The sequence below is a fragment of the Pogona vitticeps genome, chromosome 2 (assembly GCF_051106095.1).
Source record: "Pogona vitticeps strain Pit_001003342236 chromosome 2, PviZW2.1, whole genome shotgun sequence".
Classification (NCBI taxonomy): domain Eukaryota; kingdom Metazoa; phylum Chordata; class Lepidosauria; order Squamata; family Agamidae; genus Pogona; species Pogona vitticeps.
Window position 1 is genome coordinate 197648033 of NC_135784.1, and position 6020 is coordinate 197654052.

Sequence of the window (6020 nt, forward strand, 5' to 3'; positions counted from 1 at the left end):
GCCCCCAGGTAAATTGAGTTTGATACCCCTGCAGTAGATGGAGCCTGCTAACTATCATTTATGTTCAAAGGTTAATGAATGTTCAGTTTCTGTTCCCAGTATTTCACTGAGTAAGTTTGGCTTCTAGTGCTCCGTCTCTAAATCAAAATAAAAAATACCGAATGCTTTAATTGTTTTCAAAGATTGTTGGGCTCTTTCGTTTTTCTTGTTTTCTATCCTTCCAGCAGCTTTCTTTAAACATTAAACAATCTTCATCTCAACTAAGAGATAAGATAAAAGATTACGGCTCCTTGTTTTGCATCTATGCATATCTTCTGTTTAAAAACACAGTCAGTCTGTTAATGAACAGTTTTAAAAATTTATTTCTTGGCTAGCAGTGGTGAGATTTCCCCCCCCCCCTTCAGGGTTCCACTGAGGGTAGTTCTTCCTTTCTCACTCACTAGCTGCCATTCGCTTTTTGTGGTTGTTTAAAACAAAACTGCCTTTGTATTCCACTCCTGTTACCTTGGGGATATTATAAATATTTTAAAGTCACTTACATGTCCATGAGCCCCTTTTATCACTGCTTTGTGTAGATTTCAGAGTGAGAGCTCTAGGATTTTCAAGCCACAGCCATCAAGGTCTAGGACACACCCCCATACCATTTGCTCTGAGGAACACTACCAATGGGGGGGGGGGGAAAGGCAACAATTTTTTTTCTTAACCTCTGGCAAAGATTTGATCTTAAACATTTAGAATTGCTTTCAGTTATCACTGGTCACATGAATGGTTGGCTTTAGTATTCAGCAACTGATTCTATAGGTCTGTTCTGTAGCTGAGACGAGCAATGTGCTACTGAGCACAGAATTGACAGGTGCAACGAGGAGGAGTGAAAAACAATCCAGAAAACATCATGTACTCTAATCTGTTTTAAGTAAATCTCAAAGAATCTGTTGATCTATTTCTGCATTAAACTAAAACTCTAGGTAAGATAAATGGACAGGCAAGCTGTCTCACAAACCTGCTTGACCTTCCCCATTCATTGATTTATTTCTTCCAGTTACTTTAAGAGCAGTTTTCACTTTGGTTTCTAAAATTTCAGTTTATATATCACAGGATTCTTCTTTGAAGGAATTAATCTCTTCTGTATAGTTCTTCAGTGTATTGCTGCCATCCTCTCTTTATTTTATCCTGATGAGATATATTCCCCTGTTAGCCTTTCAGAATCTGTGGTCCCAAACCACAATTCTTCTGGTTCACGATCAATTGAGTTTACTAATGCACACCTGTTCTCTAGAACAGCAGTCCCCAACCTTTTCCCAACCGCAGACCAATTGGGGATATGTGGCGCGCCTGCAGGGGGCGGAGCTCTCTTGCGCACATGCACACGTCACACTCAGGGGGCACTCACGCACATGTCCACAGCACACTCACAGGGGTGGAACACGCTCATGCGCACAGTGGGCGGAATGTGACGGCGCTTGCGGGGGCGCTTGCAGGGGTGTAGGAGATCTGTGTCCGTTGTCCAGTCCTGGATAGGCCGCAGACCATTGCCGGGTCACGGACCAGGTGTTGGGGACCTCTGCTCTAGAATGTCTTTTGAAATTTTTCAGGAATATTTAAACCAAATTTCTGTACTATGATTATTTTAGTGTTCTTCAGGATATTGTAATTTTTCTTATTAAGAATTCTGAGCCTTTACTACACTCAACTCCTGGTTTTGTTTTTGAAGAAAGTATAGAGCTTCTCCGTCTTCTACTTCCAATTACAGAATCTAGTTGAGTGGTATACTGGTTAGCCAACAAACTCCACATTTATAATTGTCTGTTAGGTTATCTGAAGTATATATCTGAAATAAACAAGTTGTTTGCTTTACAGAATTCCGCTCAGAGTGGTATAGATGTATCAGATGGGCGGGATATAAATCAAAAAAAAAAAAAAAGATACTTTCCTGATTCATTTCTAGCTCCTAGGTCAAGTTCTACAACAATTGGCTGAATTCTTGTTGCTCAGCACAATAATTTGCAACTAGAGTAGGCCCATAAAATCAATGGAACTTATGGAGGAGCTGACTCACCAAATCCCAGCAGATTCACTGGGCCTACTCTTGTTATGACTTACAACATGATGTCACCCAATGGACAAAATTCTTTTGCTTACTATGAGGTAAATCATAATGTTTGGTCCATTCCTCTCTGGTAAATAAACTGTCTCTGCCGTGATTACCTACAATGAGGGGAACATGCACTCACTGGCTTAGTATATGTGTGTGCGTACTCTGAGAATTATGCTGGGGGTGCTTTGCTTATCAAGGGGGGAAAAATCAAAAGTTATATTTTGGCTTACGCTAAACAACAGGATTTTAATCAATATCTCTTTGTTTTCTCCTCCCCCCCCCTTCCCATGATTATAAGCACATCCTGTTTTGGTGTGTGGTCAGTTTCCTCATGGACATCTGCACAAAAGTTTTCCATTTATTTTACTTCTCCCTCCCTAGTGAGAGGATAGATTTGGATGATAGTTGCATTAATAGACCCTCCATGATTTCTGATTGAAAATATCCAGCCAGAGTGTTCATTGTAGCCCCTCACTACTTGTGCTTCATGTCTCCTCGCTATTAAAACTACACTATCTCTTACGAATTTGTTATTTCCAAAGTAAAATCTTCTGTTAACATCCTATTGACATTATCTGATTCCAGTCCACTTTAATTTGCTCACCCCAAGTATTACAATGTTTAAATATTCCATTTCTTATTTTATGGTTTTGAGCTTGCCTTGATTCATACTTCTCACATTCACTGTTTCAATTACAAGCATTGTGCAGAACTGCACTTTCCTTTTGCCTCTGTGCATGGCAACTGTTAGATACCCTTTCCATATCTTAATCCAGTCTCTTCATTACTGAAAGTGCTATTTCTAGTTACACTCTTGTTATTCCCCAGTAGAGTACTGTGTGTATCTCCATGTGGGTCCTATTATCCAACACTATCTCTGACTTCATTATGGATTATTTTATCAATGAGCTTTTGAGATGTAAAATATTCAGAAACAGTTTACAGTTGTTTAATAACAATAAAGCGTTATCTTGAACGTCACAGTCATTCTCTATGGAAGATCCTGGTTCAGTTTGGTCACCTTTCATTACTGTTGATCAGCGCCCATCCTTCAAGAATGTCTGTGCCTTGTCACCATTGACATTTTCAATTCTCTTCTGCTGATGCCACCTTTAATTCCTGAAATATGATGGTTAACATCTTCATCTGGTGTCTCTGCTTTGATTGTTCTGCCCTGAGTGGTATGATCCTGCTAGAAGTCTGTATTTCTAACAGAGTCTAGCCTTGTGACAATATTGCTTCCAGCTTCCCAGGCTCATTTAAACTCTCTCATCCAAGAGAGTGGTTATATAATACCATCTATTCAGTGGCATTTTAATGTCAAAAAAAAGAAGGAAAAAAAAGAAAGAAAGAAAAGAAAGAAAGAAAGAAAGAAAGAAAGAAAGAAAAAAGAAAAAAAAAGGAAAAAAAAGGAAAAACAACCCCAAGTCCTTGGCTCATGGAGCTTTCATGCTGCATTTCAGCAGTGGGGAATTTATAGGGGAAAATGAAAAAAAGGGAATTAGAAAGACAGCCCAAAGCAAAAATAGGGGAGGAATAGAAGAGGCATATATAATAAGGGATGAGCAAATGCAGGGATGAGTGGGAGCAAATAAATATAATCTATTTGGTTACTAGGTATTTCACTAATCATAGCTAACTGCTGGGATCATGTGAAATTGTTTTCCCACTGGCTGACTGATATGCTTATTTTTTTTAATAAAAGGAAGCACTCCAATCACATTTATGCAATATCCAAAGCAATCAAGTTGTCGATAACGAGGCCTTTAAAAGTCACGGAATAAATTTCTTCTGCCTTTGCCCACGCAGGCTGCGCCCTCCTTTCTGAGGAACTGGGCTGAAACGAAGGCAGCTTCCAAGGGGACCACCCAGAGTCAAAAGAAGGAATGCTTTCACCTAGCTGACAGTCTCTGCTCTTTCAATCTGTCATTCATAAAACAATAGATTCCCGTACTAGTGGCGAAGTTCAGTTTTCTGCTTATTCATGGTGCTGACAAAAAAACATACATCCAGATTAGAGGAGGAGCATTTTTCCAAGGAGTGCATGAATGGGACTAGATTAGCTAATTACTAATTTATTTTCTGAAGCTTGTCCACAGCTGTACGCGTTGGAACAGCAAACAAAGCCTACCCTTCAGTAAATGCACAAACTATTAGTGAGAGTCTGAAAGGCTGTCTTCTCCCAGACAAGCCTTCCATGGGCTTTGAGATCAGCAGGAGAGGCCCTTCTCTCAGTCCCACCACCTTCCAAGGCTCATTTGGTGAGAGGGCCTTTTCTGTGGCTGCTCCCAGACTTTGGAGCTCCTTGCTGAGGCTGGCGAGGCTGCTTCCCCTTGTTGTCCTTCCATCAGCAAGCAAAGACTTCTCCCCCCCCCCCCGGCAGGGCTTTGACAGCTGGACAGAGGGGCCTTTTTTAACTGACAGTGTTTTGATTTTAAATTCATTTTAACATTACAAATAAGCTAATTATATTTCAATGGAACCACTAGATCCTGGCCGTGAAAGCCTTCGTGAATACATCAATTCTATTTTATTATTTGTATCCCTTGTGTTTTAACTATGTCATAAATTGCTTTCAGTACCATAACTGGAAGAAAAATGGCATGTCAGTCAATCGGTCGGTCGAATTCTGCCTGTGGCACTATTTATTTGTTCAGAAAGTCCAGGCAATGAAAAAAAAAAGGTTATCCCATCACTTTCCTCAGCCTCTTGCGTGTCTATCAGTCACAATTCAAAACCTGCAATGTTACTGGTAAGAGTAATTAGGAACAGCTAATAATTCAAAGCCTTTTAAAAAGTAATTGGTGTTGTTGCTCCAGTTCAGAAAGCGAAGAAGACTTTTACTGCGCCAGCACCCACTCGCCTTGGGATCCATGGCGCTCGTTATTGCAGCGCTTCGTTCCTCCTGCCGGCGGTCTTCCCACTTCCCTGTGCCCAAGGAAGTCTGGGACCTATGAAGACTGGTTACTTTGGATCGGAGTCCGAACTTTACAGGAACTATCCAAGGTGCAGAACCCCACCCTCAAAAGCAGTTTAGCAATTAGGAAAGCTCCTGTAAAGTTCAGACTAAAACTCAGAGCGGTTGTACTGCCTCCACTCAATTATAGAGCCACCAACTTCTACTGTCTGGGACTAACTGTGCTGGAAAATAAAAGCAACCAACTTAGGTTACTTTGAAAACAGTTCCAGTCTGGTACGCCTCTGACTTATCACACATGTGGTGTTTTGTCACTGGGCTTGCAGGTTTTTGGTGGAGGGAAATGAGAGATGATCTTTGGCAGCAGCATGAAGATTTGACTAGTAAATCATAGCTTTTTACTTCCTGGATTACCAGCTGACAACAAAGTATGGTGAATACCTTGGTGGCAAATCTAACAGGAAGAATGATGCCCTTGTGTGACAGCAAGAGTGAGGGAGGGAGCTAAGCTCCAGCTTTTACCTGAATCAACCTTTTGCCACTCTCTTGTCCAGAGATGTTTAGGCACCTCCTGATATTGCAAAGTGATCACAGTGAGATGTAAAACTCGCTGAATAAGAGTAATAACATCAAGCTACACAAGGGCTCTTTTTTAAAAAGACAAATTCACATCCTGCCATATCCACCGGTCGTTTTCTCTGATAATAAGAAAAAATAACAACCTTCCATTAAGATTGCTTGTCCTGGAACAGGGCCAGCTTTTTCATATTTCCACTTCACTTGTACTCGCATACTTCTGCTTTCTGGGGTAGCTGCTTTCAACACCTCATGCGCTTTCTTAATTTTCAGTCTATCAACCAAGTTCATAGACAATAGCTTGGAGCTGATAAGTGAAAGCACTAAAGACAGCATGAACTATACCCTGCAAATGCTCCCAGCCCAGATGGCAAGCAAATCTTGAGAAGTCAAAATAATTTATTTGGGAGATTTTATTCAGCTGAGTTAAAA